The sequence below is a fragment of the Sarcophilus harrisii genome, chromosome 2, assembly GCF_902635505.1.
Source record: "Sarcophilus harrisii chromosome 2, mSarHar1.11, whole genome shotgun sequence".
NCBI lineage: Eukaryota > Metazoa > Chordata > Mammalia > Dasyuromorphia > Dasyuridae > Sarcophilus > Sarcophilus harrisii.
This window is the reverse complement of record NC_045427.1, coordinates 484,044,832-484,063,070: the sequence shown is the minus strand read 5'-3', so window position 1 is coordinate 484,063,070 and position 18,239 is coordinate 484,044,832. Positions and strand designations below refer to the sequence as shown.

Below are 18,239 nucleotides of genomic sequence, written 5' to 3'. Positions count from 1 at the left end.
AACTCAACTTTAATTTTCAGTTCTGAATTCTCTCTTTCCATCTCTTTCATACCCTATTCTTGAGAAGGCAAAAAAAAACACCCAAAACCTATTACAAATATGTAGGCTTGTGAAACAAATTCTTACATTAGCCATGTCTCTCCTCCCTTCCTCACCCCAAAAAGACAGAGAAGATATTATGCTTTAGGCTGTACTGTGAATCCATCCATTTTTTATCTGGAGGAGCACAACATATTTCATCATGAGTCCTTCAGAACTGTGGTTGATCATTATGTAGATCAAAATTATTAAGTCTTTCAAAGGGGATTGTCTTTATAATATTGCTGTTGCTATATAAATTGTAGTCCTAGTTCTGCTCACTTCACTTTGCATCAGTCCGTACAAGTCTTCCCAGATTTTCCTGAAGCCATTTCCTTCATCATTTCTTACAGCACAGTTGTATTTCATCACAATCACATACCACAACTTGTTCAGTCATTCTTTAATTGATAGTGTTTATCTGCTTTGGATGTTCATTAAACCAGGTCTGTGTCTCTTTCCCCTAACTATGCCCAATCATCCTCCTTCTTCTCACTAGGATGTTCCCCTATACTTTCACTCTACTAATCAAACAGTAACAAAGAAGAACAAGGAAACTAGGCCATTTGGACCTAGCTGGAATGACCAATATTCAGTAAGAAGGAAGAACATTGGGCTCATGAGGGTTCTCAAACACTTGGAGGTCTTTAAAGACAAGACTTATGGGTCCCAGATGGTTTATGGGACTTCTCGCCAGGAAACAAATGATGGACTAAATGGACTTCTTAAAGGCTCTTCTAGCCTTAAGATTTTATGTATTCTGCCTCCACAATATACTCCCTGGGTGACTTTGGTGAGCCATAGTCTCATTTGGATGTCAGTTTTCTCATATGTAAAATGAGAATATTGGGCTAAATAATCTTTAAAATTCCTTTTAGTTCCAAATACTGAGATTCTATGATGAATCCTGCATCTCATTCCTCCCTCCTTGGGCATCTTGTGGTTTGGAATCAGTTTTGTATCTCCCCATAGGTGTACCTAAACCCAGTCAATCTCTAACATCACCTTAAGGAAAGTACAATTGGCTAAACTGTAACAGCACTAGGAGCCAGGTGCATTAAGTGACACAAAATTTATGATAATACATTGAAATAATATGTTTTATTCTACCTCTTTCTTTTCTTTGCCTGATGGATTTAAAAAAAAAAGCCTCATCCTTTAAGGCATTCTAAAATTCCAATCTATCTTTAAGACAGCCTAGTGGTCCAGTGGATAGAGTGTTAGACAGAGTCAAGTAGATCTCTGTTAAACTCTGTTCTCAGAAACTTAAAAGCTGTGTGACAATGGGTAAGTCATTTAATCTTTTTGCCTCAGTTTCCTCTTCTGTAAGATGAAGATCATAATAACACCTATCTCTCAGGGTTATTTTGAAGATCAAATGAGATAATATTTGTAAAATGCTTAGTAAATCTTAAATCTTAAAGCCCTCCAGAAATGCTATCTATTATTAGATATCATCTTATTATCTTAATATTATAGGTCAAACTTATCCCATCGAATAGGTCTCAAGATCTCTGTACACTTGAGTTTCTCTTGTATGGGCAGGAATACACCTATACTCTATGTATGCTTGTGTGTCTACTATCACTTATATTTTTTCTGACATTTAACCAACATTTTTTTTCTGTTTAATCTGCTTTAAGCTCATCCTTCTCTTCGTTGTGATACCCTTTCCATTGCACTGATTCTTCTTTCTCTAACAGGAGGATTTAAAAATACTTGCAGACAGTTATATCTTCCCTTAGCTGGTGCTTATCCACATTCTACATATTTAACTCCCTTAATCTTCCCTCTACTCATAAATCAATCCTGCCAGCCCCTTAATCATTTCTGTTACTCACTTTTCTATTTCCTCTCATTTGTCTCCATCTGCCTAGTAAAGCCAGATCCAGAGATGCACCAAACCCTCTCAGGAAGGTCTGCCATGGATGTGGAAAGGGGTCAAACATCCTGGACTGGCGCCTGTTCTTCTAGATATTATTTGGTTGCTTGGCTTTGGACAGAGTAGCTAATAGTCTATTCACTTCACAGCCGCGTGGGGTATATTCCAATTTAAAGACATCTACCCTACTTACTGGAGTTTTCTTGGACTTTTCCCTCTCTCTCATCTCTCACGTCCAATAGATAAGCACATCCATTCGATTCTACCTTGACAAAATCTCTCATACCTGCCTATTGCTCTCCCAATATTCTAATACAGGTAATTGCTATCATCAGTCTGGACACTTACAACAGCCTCCCCCCATGCTTGCTTCAGCCCATCCTTCATTTTTCTGCTAGATGTGACCATGGTCTTCCTTTGGTCAAAGATCTGAGGTAGCTCATTATTGCCTCCTGAATAAAATTCAAGCTTCCTTGTTTGGCATTTGGGGACCCCTACAATCTGGCCCCAGCTAACCTTCTCAGCTTTATTTAGTATCACTCGCTTTTACCCAGTGAGTGCAGTGTAGTGGATAGAGAGCTAGTTGGTCTTGTGGCCAGGCTGAGTTCAGTGTCACATCCTGGCTGTATGATCCTGGGCCTCAAGCAACTCTCTTACAGAGTACAAGTTGGAGAGAAGGTGTTGACTTGATTGGTAGGAGTCTCCTCAGCCGGGATTTCCAAATACCAATTAAAGCACAAATCTAGTTCCTACATACAATTTACGCCCCAGCCAAATTATCCTATTCTTATGTACCCTGTGCTTTCCCACAGCCATAGTTTGCTCCAGCTATTTCTCATGCTTGGAAGGCACTTTCTTCCTTCATACCTTTTCTTTAAAGACCATTTCAAATTCTACCCCCTCCAAGGAGCCTTCCCTGTTTCCCCAAGGGGGTAACAAACTTCCTCTTTCTATTTTGCTTCACAAATTTAATGCTTCTAGTCTGCAGTATTGCATATTACAGTCATCTATGTCTGCATCTTATCCCCTGTTGGGCTGCAAGTGTAATGAAAGTGTTAGGCATGAAATAAAATGAAAACAGGATCTATGTCTCATCTAAACTTGGTAGCAGCACAGGGCTCTATATGTGGCTTGTACATGTCATTTGAATCTTGTCCCCACCATTAGAATATAAGCTCCTTGAGGGCAGGGGCCCTCTTTCGCCTCTTTTTACATCTCCAGGGCTCGGCACGGTGTCTGAAACATAATAGGTACTTAATAAATGCTTATCAATTGATTACATATAGTAGGTATAGAATAATGTTTCTTGAATGAATGAATAAATGTATGATCGGTAAGAGCTAGGGAAAACCAGATTAAAGTCTGACTCTCTTCTAACTCAGTTCAAGGGCTAATTCTTCTATGGAACTTCCTAATTCATTCCATACATGCCTGTTGTCTTGATTGACGACTTTCTCCAGCTGCTAGTGCCTCTGAAATGAACTGGTATTTATTTTTTTATATATTTTGCATTTCAGAGAGTTGCCTAGAGTGGTAGAATCAAACTTGAAGAGAAGCAGGACCACTAAGCCTAAGCTTTCCAATGGGTACATGTTGATTAAGAAAACATGTTACCATTATCTTTACTCTTCTTTATTTTTATTTGTTTTCTTAAATATTCCCCGATTACAGTTTGATGTGATTCCTAGATGTGTTGTAGACTGCACAGGGTCATGGGTCTGATGTTGGATACCTCCAGCCCAGAGCACAGAGAGATAAAGTCATCTGCCCACAGATATACATCCAGTAGCTATTAGAGGTACATTTATAAATATGTATGTATGTTGTTCCCTCCATAGAATGTAAACTTCTTGAGGGGAAGGAATGTTTCACTTCTTTTTGTCCTTGTCTAGCTCTGTTCCTGACACTTAGTCCAGGCTTAAAGAATGTATTCTGCTTGACTGCTTGAGGCCCCAAAGATCAGGTTACAGAACAAGTCTTCTGTAATCCTTTAAATGGTCCTTTAAAGCCCCTAGATGGTAATAATGGGTAAAATATTGGCACTTTGGGTTAGGAAAACCTTAGCTCGAATTCCAGCCTTAGAAACTTAGGAGCTATGGAACCCTGGACAAGTCACTTAAGCCGTTTGGCTCAGCTTCCCCAACTGAAAAATGGGATAATAACAGCACTTATCTCTCAGAGCTATTGTGAGGATCAAATAAAGTGGGTTTTTTTTAAGTGCTTTACAAAACTCAAAGCTAACTATGCTATAGTTAGTGTATCTCTTTCCCACTCCATTCTAACCAGCCTGATCATTATACCTTATGGATTATACTGAGAAAAAACTCACTAGGACTCAGGAGAGGCCACAGGGAGGATGGGGAAGATATAATTAACCTGGTTGGTTGCCACATATCAAGCTAACAAATCTAGATTTACTGATGATCAGAGGCAAAGTTCAACTGCAGCTCAGGTCCCCAACTCAGCTTGTTCTATGAAACTAACCATTAAGACCCCTATGGAATGTCTTCAGTTTCTCTCTTGTAAACAATTTTCCCTGTTGGATGTGCAGTGTGTGTGTGTGTGTGTGTGTGTGTTTGTGTGTGTGTCTGAAGGCATATATGTGATATCTATGCAACATGAAATACTTGTGTATGAGATTGTGCTCTGTGTGTATGTTTGTATGATGTGGATTCTGACTGTGTACATTCAAGGACAGTGTCTTAATGTTTGTGTGTGTGTGTGCAAAGGTATGGTCTGTGTGTGTGTCTGTGAAAATATATATACACACATACACATATAAATGCAGGGTTATGAGCTCTGTATTATGTAATATAATATAATATATATATATACCTAGTGTGTATATGAATATATGCATGTGTGTAACACATACAGGGTTGTGGTCTTTATATTTGATGCATGTATATGCACACAGTTATGGTCTTTGTATCATGTAATGCTGCACTTACATACATAATGTATATATGAATATATTTGTGTGTGTAACATGTATATGTGTATGTGTATTGCAGGATTAAGGGCTTTGGGTTGTGTATACACACATATACACATATATACACATAGTCAGGCCTTTGTATTATGTAATATGATACATACATGCATACATACATAATGTGTATATGACTATGTGCATTGTGTGGGGATCATCATGAGTAGCATGAAACCAAGCCGAGGCTCCTGCTGAGCCAGACTCACTGGGACTTAATGAGGAGAATCTGCATCTCTAAGGAGACTCTCCTGCAGGTGTTTCTGGGCACCGGAGGACAGTGGGAGGGAGCTAGCGGGAAGATGGCTCTTTGATCCCTCAGACTTTGTAGGGGACCTCAAACCCCTTCTGCTCCCCAAGGCGCAGGGCTGAGCCCCGGTGACCCTCAAGCTGATGTCTTCCTTCCTTCTGCATCCTCTAGTTCCCACCCATAAAAAGCCCTGGATTCTCTCTGTCTGTTCCTGCCCAGGGATGAGACAGAAGGATTTTTTTATGACTCTGTCATTACCTGAACAACCTTAGGAAGTAAGTTCTCCTCCCTAGGCCTTGGCTTCCTCTTCTAATAAATGAGGGATTTGAACTAGATAACTTTAAGGTCCCACTGGCTCACGGTCCACGATTTCTGAAGTTCTACCTGCCCAGGCTCTCTGAGTGCCAGTGAGTGAGTGCCAGGGTGTCTGTTAATCTTAATTCCTGAGCCCTTGGGGGACTCCCTCCCCTGTGGCCCTGCCCCAGTCTGGTCCTACTGTGTCTCACCCCTGGCTCTAGTGAGAAGCCCTCTCCAAGAAGGGATTAATTAGCCTAACAAGCCTAACTAGCTTTTTACATTCAGAGAACAGATAGGATTGCACTGAGAAGAAGGACAAAAGACCAGGTTACAGAATGTAGAACCACAGAAAGAAAAGCTCCATGTTGGAAGGAATTGGAGAGCATCAGCCAGTCTCACCTAACCACCCAATAATGAAAACTTCTCTTTAGCATCTTTGGGGGCAAAAATCTGCTTAAATACCTCAAAGGGACTCACTATTGTTTAAAATCAATTATTGGACAATCTCATTCATAAAAACAAACAACAACAACGACAACAAACCCCAAACACCACTCTTACACTGATTCAAAGCGGACTTCTTTGTAACTGCTTCTCCTTGATCAAAGAGCACAGAGCTGCCCTCTAGAATCATAGAGACCTACAGGTTCATTTCTTCTCCATGGCAACTCTGCAGATATTTGCAGTATAGCAAGTGGGTTAGATTGGAATACTTCTCATAGAACTGGGCATGTGCCCTTTGGCTCCAGGGGAGGGAGTAATGGGCTTGGGGCCCTTATTAAAGGGTATGTGAGACCAGCAGTACCTGGATGACTCCTTGGTGTAACACTCAGATGGGTAGAGAGGGTGGGATTTGTGCCAAAGGCGATTAGTAACCAAGCCAGGAATTGCAACTCTGGGGGCCACAAAGAATGAAAAGAGAGGGTCTCCGGTTTCTTTTGAGGTGAGCTAACTTCATTGTCTCTTTGTTGCCAGAGAAACCTCTCCCTTAGACTTCTACAGAGGAGGAAGAGATTTCTCTGTGGCTCATCCCCAGAAGCATGTATGGCCTTTGCCCAAGGAGACGGTGCATACAACTGCATGGAAGGACTCAACTTTCTCCCCTGCTCCTCACTCCCATGCACAAGTAGCTTGGTACCAGTGGAAAGAGTACTGCATGTGGAGTTAGAGAATCTCTATTCAAATCTTGTCTTGATTACTGCTTCCTATATGACTTTATCTATAAAATGGCAGTGTGCATGCTGCTAGCTTTAAATCTGTGATCCTATGTTCATGTTCCTCCTCATCTCCAAGGGAAACCCCAGTTCCTCCAACTGTTTCATATGTGAGATGGTTTGTAGATTCCTACTCTCTTTTGTGGTCATCCTTCCCCAAATGTGTCCTGTAGATTTTCATTGCTCTCTTGAAGTGTGCCCCATGGTGCTGAACTGGACTCTTTAGGAAATGTATATATTTTCAAAAAGGCAGTGCTGCCCACCCACTTCCTAGGCTTCTACAGAAAAAGGAATTTCCCAATAGACTTGAGAATAGAAAATGAGAGAAAGAACTGTGGTCCCTGAATGAGGATTGAAGCATACTATTTTCACCTTTTTTTTTTCCTTTTTGGTTTGCTTTTTCTTTCTCATAGTTTTCCCCTTTTGTTCTGATTTTTCTTTCACAACATGACAAATATGGAAAAATGTTTAAAATAACTGTATACTATTTTTCTCTCCCAACATGATACATATGGAAATATGTAAAAAATGAATGTAAGTATAACAAAAAATCTTTTTACATGTAGCTGGGGAAAATTAAAAAAATTAAAAAGAGAAAAAAATAAAATGACTGTACATGTATAACCTATATCAGATTGCTTGGTATCTTGGAGAAGGAGGAAGTAAAGGAGGGAGGGAGAAAAAATTTGGAACTCAAAATCTTACGAAAATGAATATTGAAAACTATCTTTACATATAATTGGAAAAATAAAATACTATTGAGAAAAAAAAAAGAAAAAGGAATTTCTTCAAGTTGAAAGAGAATCAATTTGTTTGTTTACCCTCTTCCTCCCCTAATCTTCCTTCCTTCCTCTTTCTTTCTCTCTCCCTTTCCCTCCCTCTCCTTCCCTTTTTCTTTTGTCCTCTCCTTTCTTCCATCCCTCTCTCTATGCCCTTTTCCCTCCCTCTCTCTCCTTATCTCTCTCCTCTTCCATTCCTCTCCCCTCTCTTTCCCTCCTCCCTTCTCTTCTTGTTCCTTCTCTCTCTCTCCCCTTTCCCTCTCTTTTCTTTCCTCCTCTATTCTCTCTCCTCCTCCTCCTTCCCTCCTTCCTTCTCCTTCCCTCTCTTTCCTTCCTGTCCCTCCCCACCCATGTTCTAGTCCTTTTGTCCCAAGCAAAGTCAGTGGCTGGGGCTCCCTGATCCCTTGACCCCCAGTGGAACAAGCCCCTTGATTTATTTAGTGGTCAGCACTTGCTAGGTCTGCTCAGTATATTCTTTTCTCTCAAAGAGGGAAAGAAATATGGAAAGTGAAGAAGAGGACGCCCTCCCTGACACTTTCCTCCGCAGCAGAGGATGAAGGCAGGACCGAAGTGCTAAGCTCACTTCTGGCTCGTTAGCTACCACTTAGTTCTCCCAAGTGACCCAACCTGGGGTGAAATCCAGGATCACCACGCCCTTGGCACAAACCTGTGAGTGCTGGGAAGATGGGTGAAGGGATGACTCTCCATGTCTCTCTCAAGGAGTTCAGCTCCCCTTCCTTACAGGAGAGGCACTATTGTGTCATGAACTTACTAGCTGTGGGAGAACCTCTGCCGGCCTCATTTTCATTTAGAAAACAAGGGAGCTGAATGATCACCTCAAAGATCCCTTCCAGCCCTAAATCTGTCATCCTATCCTGTCATCTGCCTTCCTAGGAGACATTCTGACTCCTGTTCTCTCTCAAATGGAACAAATTGAGGTCCAGAGATCTCCTGGGATTGGACAAAGAGTACATAGAAAAGCAAATTTGCTGGAGAAATAACAGACATGCTGCCTTCTGGAGTCCAGCACATTCTTGATTACGTTCCCCACCTAACTTCTTTATCGCAGAACTCGACGTTAAAGAAATATATAGAAAATCTTGCATGCTGGCTTTGGACTCAGGAGACCTGGGTCTCCATTCTGATTCTGCCATATACTACAAGTGGGATTATGGACCAGTCACTCTCATAACCTCAGTTTTCTCCTCTGTAAGATGGGGATAAAAACACAGAGGAGGAAACTGAGGCAGAGGGTAAGCAATTTCCCTAGTCACACAGTTAGTAAATGTCTGTTTGCATTTGAACTCGGGTCTTCCTTACTCCAGGTTTAGGGTCCTATTCACTATGTCATCTAGTTGCCACAGACTCACTGTGTTGAAAGCCTTTTGTAAGACATATTACAAGTACAGGACTGGAATTAGAGTTAAGAAGTCTAATTCTTAACTTTACAAACATCAGATAAAATGAGCATTTATATAGTACAGAAGGAGGACCTGAACATGAATCTGCAAATCTCTATTATTTAGAACTTGCTTTCCTATTAAAGTACAAATAAATTCAACAAGTAACTTTGAAAGCTTCCCTACTTGTCAATGATCCATTGACTTCACTTCTCCAGGCAGTCCATTCCTCTCTGGGAAAGCTCTATTTGTTTAGCAGTTTTTCCTTACGTTGAGTTGAAATCAGCTCATACATCCTCACCAAGCAAAGAGGTCTAATCTCAACCTCTATGTGCCTCAGTTTTTACAAATGCAAAGTACACAAAATAATAACACCTATCTCAAAGGGTTGTTGACAGACCAAATGAGATGATGTTTGTAAAAAGCACTAAGTGTGGTAGCTAGTACCTAGTAGGTGGTATATCAATGCTTATTCCTTTCCCTTTCACCTCTCCTTTCCATGTCAGCTCCTTAGAGGATTTAAGACAGTGATTGCATCTTCTTGAAATCTTCCTTCATGATCTTGGACAGACTTTGGGAGACAGTGATAGACAGAAGGGTCTGACATGCTATATAGTTCATGGAGAATGAACCACACCAAGAATCAGATGTGACTCCAAACTAAATACATTTAATTCATTCCATTTTACCTTAATGTGTTACAATCTTTGCCTTCACTACTCTGATTGCCCTCCTCTGGATCTCCTTCACCTTGCCAATGTCTGTTATAAAACATCAGCCCGGAATTCTCTTTTGAGAAGTTGGGAATTTCACAGTTTTCACTGGAGCTAGCAACTGAATTCTGAGTTCTGCCTGTTTCCTTTTTCAAACTTCATCAAAAGCATGAACACAAAAGAAGGACTATGACATGTAGAGTGGCTCTCAGTCACAGAAATCTCAAAGGTGTAGCATAAGCAACAGAGAAGGACTGCTTTACAAAGATCAGGATGGAATCTCTTCAATACCCTATCACCCAATTGGTGAAGTATGATCAGACAGCCCTCCAATGTGATTCTAGAGTCTAGGCAGTGACATAGGGAGGAAGCAGAGTGGGAAAAGGGAAGCTAAAGCATGGTATAATATAAAGAGCAAAGGACTTGAGTCAGGGAGAGCTGGGGTTTACAATCTCATCTCTGAAATTTCCTAGTTAGTTGTAGGATTCAATCTCTTTCTTCATCTATAGAAGGATAATAATATCATTAATATTTACTTCCTAGGGTAGTTATAGAGATCAAATGAGACAAAAATGTTCTTGTGCATAGCAGACCTTAAAGAACTAAATAAATGTCATTTTAAAATTGTTAATCAGCATACCTGATAGAACACCAGATTTGGAATTAAGAAGAGTTCAATTCATATTCTCCTTTAGATTGTTCTCTCTCAACCTCAGTTTCCTCGTCTGTAAAATAGGGATAAAAATAGAACCTACTTCTGAGGTTTGCTGTGACAATCTCATGATCTTTGTAAAGCTTAAAGAGCTTCATAAATATCACATTATTGTTGTTGTTGTTGTTGCTATCTGTCAGCTAGTAGTAAGTAAAAAAAAAGGCACAAGACTCCACTGGTATAATATAGGTTCCTAGAGGTCAACATTTTGTTTTACTACCCCCAATGCCTAGTGCAATGCTTGGCATATAATAAATGTTGATTGACTGATATATGTACAACTAGTCCTTCCTTTCCTTACGACCTTTACAAGGTTATTGGAGGTCTGAAGAACTTGCCAAGTATGTAATAGAAGGAACATTATGCTTCAAGTGGCAGCCTGGGGAATTCCTAGAGAGGTAAAGTTGTTGTTGTCCATTTGTTTTTCAGTAGTGTCTGACTCTCTGTGACCCCATTTGGTGTTTTCTTAACAAAGATGCTGGAGTGGTTTGCCATTTCCTTCTCCAATTCATTTTACAGATAAGGAGACTGAGGCAGACAACGTTAAGTGACTTACTCAGCTATTAAGTGTCTGAGGCTGGATTTGAACTCAGGTGCTCCTGATTCCAGGCCTGATGCGATACCTAGCAGCTTATGAGAAGTAAATTAGTTTAGTTGAAAGAGAACAGACTTGAACCAGAAAATGGGATCATAGATTTTAAAATGATGGTGGGCAGGAGGGATGAAATAGAAGAGTACAGGTATTTGTTATATATCTACTGTGTGCCAGGTCTTACTTTACAAATATTATCTCATTTGATCCACAAAACAACCCTGTGATGAATGTGTTACATTATCTTGCGCAGGGTCATAAGTATGTGAAGTCATTTAAACTCAGATCTTTCCTAAGTCGAGAGCTCTATCCACTATCCATAGCCCCATAGCCGTCTCTCTTATTAACAATTTTAAAATGACATTTATTTCCTGCTTAAGGTTTGCAAGGTCGTCTGATTCAATTTTTTCACTTTACAATTGAAGAAAGAAAGTCTTGGAGAATTTAGGAGATTTACCGAAGGTCATATCCACAAGTTTTCTTTCTGCTGTCCCACACTGTCTCAACAACCTCAGCTCTGCTACTAAGTAGTGATGTGATCTCGAGCAATGAATTTAACTTTCTGATCTTCATCTTAAAAATAAGAGCATTGGACTAGATGATCTCTGATCCTTTTCAGGTCTAAATCTTATGATCTGAGATCTCTCCCAGCTCTATTATTTTATGATTCTAAATGTCCCTTTTCACAATGCTGCCTGATTCCTGTGACATCTCTCATAGGTATTTCTACTTAGTTTTCACCAGTATAACTCTAGTGGGGTAAGGGACTGATTGCACAGAATGATTTCTCTGGCTATTGACATTACTGAGCTCCAAAGTACAGCCGTGAAATTCCTCCATTTTCTCCTAGTGACCAGCTTCCTCCTTCTTCTTCTCTCCCTCCCCAAGGTTAATGCTTCCAGTTTTGTTTTCTCTCCAGTCCAAATACTTTCCCTGTGTGCACAGGCTCAATTTTCTCAAGGAATAGCTTCCTCAATCTGACCTTCGAGAATCATCAATCTCACCAGAAAATGCTAACCCGAGCCACCTGACCCCACAACACAGCATTTTCCAGACCAATCCATCAGGATGCATTATTTAATAATGAGCAAAAGAGCAATTCAGGACTGGTCAGGCCCCCTGGCTGCCCCAGTACAAATTCCTAGCCCATCATTGGTCACCTTTCTCTCCCTCACCCATGGCCACAAGGTTCCACTGCTTTAATGCTCTGGGATTAGTTCCAATAGAAAGGGTACCACACCATGTGCCACGGCCAAGAATTATCCCAATAAGTTTTTGGGCCAAGAGTAGAGGTAATGGACTAGTGGAAAGAGTTCTGTACTTATAGTCCAAGGTCCTGGGTTAGCCATATTATAGAGTTAACTGTGATCTCTAGCAGTCACAACTATTCTCTGGGCATCAGTTTACTCATTTGTAAAATGAGGAGGGATTGAACTAGATGATCCTGAAATCCAATAAATGCATTGTTTGACCTTAAGCAACTGCCTCCACCATTCTTCCATTTCCCACCATTTATGCCAATTCTGCCCCCTATGCCTTTTACAAGAGGCAGTGAGATGTACTTGACAATTGGCCTTGAAGTCAGGAAGACAAAGATTCAAGTCTCTGCCTCTGACAGATACTGGCTCTATAATCCTAGGCAAGACATCTGACTTCCCAGTCAGTGTCTTAAGCAACTCTTTGCAGAGCAAATGTCAATCTGCTTTAATACAGGGTGTTCCCTCCAACAACAAAATCACATCTACAAAAACCAACCAACCAAACAAAAAAAACAAATCCCCAGAGACCCAAAACCCTTCCTTCAGAGAGACAGGCTAGGGGCAAGTGTGAGCTCACAGAGATACTCTGCATGTTTACTCTAGAAAGCAAAGTCACCTGAATAATGAACTGCTTCTACTAAGCATATTTTCATGTTACCATTTGTTCCATGGCCATAGCCATGGCCAAGGTCGCTGTAGTTTCCAAAGGTCATTTTCAGTCCAGGTGTACAGGGAATTTTGACTCACTCAGGAGAGTAAACAGAGAGTTCTTTGGAAAGATCTTTAGAGAAATTCCAGGAAGCAGCATTAATTATCATGACTATTAAAATAAACTTTTACAGTACTGATGAATTTCATCTTAACTCATTATAACAGCATGGGGTCCTATGGGCCATATTTATTCCAATGATCACTTATTCAACAATCATTTGTTGGGCATTTACTGTGTGCAGAGTATCTGGCATTGGAGCAGGGAAGGAATTGAATAAAAATGAAAACAAGACTTGTTCTTGATTCTGGTGGAATCAATCAACAGATATTGTAGTGTATACTGTGTACCTGATACTGTGTTAAAGTTTAAAGATACAAAAACAAAAGTCAAACTGGCCCTACCCCTAAAGAGCTTACATTCTATTGGGAGAGATAATAAATAGGTACATTTAAGGTGCATACAAAACTTTACCTAATAGCTGGGGGGTTGGGAAAGGCATCTTATGGAAGTTCTCATGAAACTTGAATCTTGAGGAAAGACAGGAAATAAAAGAGGTTGAGATGAGGAGGGAGACACTGTGTGAGGAAGAGCATGGACTCTTGGACTACACAAGGGAATCATGAGTAAGAAGACTAGAAAGGTGGAAGGAGCTGGTTTATGAAGAGCTTTAAATACCAAACAGATCTGTGAGATAATAAGGAACCAGTAGAGTTTATTGAGGAGGGGACATGACCACATCTCTGCTTTAGGAAAATCAGGTTGGCAATTGTATGACTGATGAATTGAAGAAGGGAGAGAATGGACACAAGGAGACCAATTTTAAGGATAATGTAATAGTTCAAATGAGAAAATATGAAGTTTGAACTAGGTGGAGGCTGTGTTAATGCAGAGAAAGGCAGATATAAGAGAGATACTATAGAGACAGAAATATAACAAGATTTAACTGTGAACTCCTTGAGAACAGAAGTTGCCTTTTGTCTTTCTTTATGTCTCTAGTGCTTATCATGGTGACTGGCACATATTAGGCATTTTAAAATGCTAATTTATTGATTGATTCTTTTGTGCTATGCTTATGATTCCATTGTATATGGTGAACTCCTGATATGGAAATACTCTCTACCAACAAAAATAATCATTAGTAGCTTTTCTGAAATTTAGTTTCTTGGAATACTGAGAAAGTAAGTTACTAGCCTACGGTCTATCACAACTAACAATTGTCAGAAGGATTTAAATCCTCGTCTTTCTAACCTTAAGTCTGTCCTCTCTTGACTAAGGAGAAAGACCACTAAAGACAACTAAGTGTTACAGTAGATAAAGATCTGGGCTTCGAGTTTTGAAGACCTAAGTTTAAATCTAGCCACAGGCATTTATTAGCTGTGTGACACTGGGCAAGTCACAACTATTGCTGTTATTTAGTCATTTTCCTTAAAATTTGACTCTTCATGCTCCTATTTGGGGTTTTCTAAGCAAAGATATTGAAGTGATTTGCCATTTCCTTCTTCAGTTCATTTTATGGATATAGAAACCGAGGCAAACAGGATTAAGTGACTTACTTGAGATCACACAGCTAGTTAAGTGTCTAAACCTGGATTTGAATTCAGGTCTTCTTAACACCAGACCTTGTGCTCTATCCACTGTGCTACCTAACTTTTCCCAAACTTTTGGTGTTGTGTGAATCATTTTAGTCATGTCCAACTTTTTGTGACCCCATTTGGGGTTTTCTTGGCAAAGATACTGGAGTGTTTGTCATTTATTTCTCCAGCATCTCAATCACAAAGTGGATGAAATAATAACAATCTCACAGAGTTGTAGGGATCAAATAAAATATTATTTGTAATACACTTAGCACCATGCCTAGAACAAAGTAGGTGCTTAGTAAATTTTTTTCCCCTTCCTTCCAATGGATAGAGCTTACAGTTCTAGACATTGTCTGAGGATGTGATAAATGTTTAGAAATACCACCTTCAGAATAAATGCTTGCCAAGTCTATAAAAACTATGATTCTGTGCACCGGGACCTTTTGCTGTTGCTGAGACGATGGTCTTTAACTTTAGTTAAGTTCTTCTGCTGGGGTCCACACTCCTATATTTCTTCTTTTTTTCTGTAGAAGCATTTGCAATATTTCCCCTGAGTAATACAACTCTAGGGAGAAAAGAATACTGAACTTGTTTGCAGTCAAGAGTCCTGGGTTCAAATTTAGAACTAGAAGGGATCTTGGAGATTATCTTGTCCAATCTTTTTATTTCATGACAAAGAAAATGAAGTTCATGCAAAGGAAACCAGAGGACAAAAGACTTGCTGAATGTCACATAGCAAATCATTGGCCAAGCTAGAACTAGAAACCAGAGTGTGCTGGCAGTCTAAAATAGAAGGGCAATCTGTTGAGAGACCTGGGTCTTTTAGGAAAATCTAATAAAGGGTCACAACATCCTAGATTTAGGGCTGGAAGAGATCTCAGACTCTCTAGTCCAGCCCTGTCATCTTGCAGCTGAACAAGATTCCACACATATTATTAAATGGCATATTTAGCCTTTGAATCTGGTTTCTTTGACCCCTAAATGTAGCACTTGCTTCTGTACCACTCAAAGGACATTTTCAAGGCTCTTTTGCATAGAAGGAGAATAATACAAGGTCATTGTGCCATCATTTGGTCCCTGGGAGCTCTTGTGCAGATTCCTTTTCCTCTCTAGGTTTCAGGTTTTTCTGTTTTGTTTTGTTTTCTATGTTAAAAGCCAGAGTTGAGTTAGAAGACCTCCAGTGGCCTAGATATGAGGATATTTGCTGGCTCACATTAGAGCAAGGCTACTTAGAGAGAGACTTTGGGAGCAGGGGGCCCATCTGAACATTGCCTGTGACCTTGACCCGCCTCGGTCTTTTCTCTCCAGGCAGCCCTCTGGCTCTTTCCTGGCTCTTGAGAACCACTTACCCCCTCAGACATGACAGGCTTTTGGAGCTTTCGTCTCCTTTGGCCACAGAGGGATGGTGGTTCTTACCAGCTTAGAAAAAGGCTCTTGTCTGGGTCTGCACTTGGGACAGCTGTGATCCTGTCTTAGAACTGGGCTCAGCATTCACAGCTCTCTTAAGCCAAATGCTCCCTGGAGCAGACGGTGACCTACGCTATCTCAAGGCCTTGATGGCCTGAGGCTAAGGGCCTGCATGCCATCTGGAATCTTATTCTCCCCTTGTTTTCCTTGCCTGGGCTGTCCAACTGTGTCTCCTGAGGCTCCCTCCCACCTGGGCTCCCCAGGAGCAGGACACAGATCCGAGTTCTGAGGGATAACGCGTTCCTTTTGCCATTGTCCATGAACTCCACACCCCGTTGGCCCAGTACGAATTCTGCTGCCACCCAACCTCCAGAGAAGTTAATCGGTTTGACTTTCTGGTGGAATTGTTATTGATGAGTGTCTAACCAGCCCCAGGAGACCAGGTTGGTTTGAAGGGAGCTCTCTGCTTCTGTTCCTAAGGAAGTCCCCTTCTCAGCCATTCTGAAATACAGATGAACCCAGGCTTCCTCCCAGCCCAGTGTCTGTCTGGCACACTAGTTTAACCCCCTCCTGGCTGTGGGACTGGCACTTTGGTTGGGGGTAGCAAGCAGTAGCACGAAACAAGCTGCAGGAACTGTGGGACTCTGGCCCCATGGGGAGGAGCGGGCAGTGCCCAGGAGCTGCTAGGGGTGCTCTGTGTGGGCACTGGGCCTGCAGCAGGGTCTTGATGGAGAATCGTGAGCTGGGGCCTTTCTTCCTCTCTGGGAGAGGAGCTAGATGCTTGGAGTCCCTCCCAGATACAGACGGCAGTATAAATGTAGGTCAATTCCTAGCTGCCTAAAATAGTGATGTCATCTGCTCCCCGGGGGAGGCAGGAGGAAGTGGTAAGTTTGGGAGGAAGGGTGAGGAGCTTGGCACTGGCACTGGGACGCTTTAGGTCTGCCCATCTTTGAAGTTCAAAAGAGAGAACTATTTGGAAAGCTGTCCTGGGCCTTGAAATGGAGGGGGAACCCCACTCCAGGGCCTTTGTAAACACTTAGAGGCTCTCAGGGCTGTGTATGGAGGATCTGAGAATTTAGAACCAGAAAGAAGCCTTAGAGAAAATCTAGTCCATCCCCCTCCTTTTACAGATGGGGAAGCTTAGGTTTACGGATGTATCACAGCTCTCAAAAGAATCAAATCCATTTTCATCACCCAGTCTCTCTTTGGACTTCTATAAAAAACCAAACCAAAACAAAACAAAACAAAAAAACAAAAAACCCCAGCTATGTGATTTCATGGATGAAGGGAACACCTAGTGTAGAAACTCCATCTATTTATGCTGACTGGTAATTCATCTGTAATTTATGGGGCTACTTGGTTGGCACAGTGGATAGGCAGCTGGGCGTAGAGCCCGAGTTCAAATGTGATTTCCCATATTCTCTGCAAGTCACTTAACCTCTTGTTTCCTCAGTTTCCTCATCTGTAAAATGGGAATAACATTAATAATATTTCTTTCCCAGGGTTATTGTGATCAAAAGAGTTAATAATTGTAAAGCATTTAGAACAGTGTCTAGCACATAGTAAGCGCAATATAAATGTTGCTTATTTATTATTTTTATTATTACTTTATAGTCCCAGGAAATTGTCTGGTGAAATGAAGGGTTAAGTGATCTAACCTCATGGTGACAACTTAGTATGTGTGTCTGGGGTAGGAATTGAATCCTGGTCTTTCTGATTCCACTCCCAGTCTACTCTTGGCCACATTGCACCACCCACTGACTTTTTTTTTGGTAATAAATAATTATACCTATGTTTCTATTTTGTTTTAACAAAAACCTTGTTAGGTAGACGGCGCAAGTGTTACTAGTTCCATTTTTGTTGTTGTTGAGTCATTTCCACTTTCTGTGACCCCATTTGGGGTTTCCTAGGCAAAGATACTGTAGCAGTTTGTCATTTCCTTCTCCAGTCCATTTTATAGATGAAGAAACTGAAGTCAACAGGGTCAAGTGACTTCCCCAGAGTCACAAGGTTATTAAGTATCTGAGGTTGGATTTGAATCTAGATCTTCCTGACTGCAGGACCAGTGTTCTATCCACTGCACCCCCAGTTGCTGGTGTTCCATCCACTGTACCCCTAGCTGCCAGTGTTCCATCCACTGCACCCCCCAGTTGCCAGTGTTCCATCCACTGCACCCCAGCTGCCGGTATTCTATCCACTGCACCCCAGTTGCCAGTGTTCTATCCACTGCACCCCCCAGTTGCCAGTGTTCCATCCACTGCACCCCAGCTGCCGGTGTTCTATCCACTGCACCCCAGCTGCTGGTGTTCCATCTACTGCACCCCCACTTGCCGGTGTTCCATCCACTGTACCCCCAGTTGCGGGTATTCTATCTACTG

At 41.2% G+C, this 18,239-nt stretch overlaps 1 protein-coding gene across 2 annotated transcripts in view; it reads right to left on the bottom strand.

The window, feature by feature from the left end:
• NTNG2 (netrin G2) overlaps positions 1–18,239 on the bottom strand; it is a 99,306-nt gene that overhangs the window by 25,419 nt on the left and 55,648 nt on the right. The gene's annotated exons all lie outside the window — the stretch shown is intronic.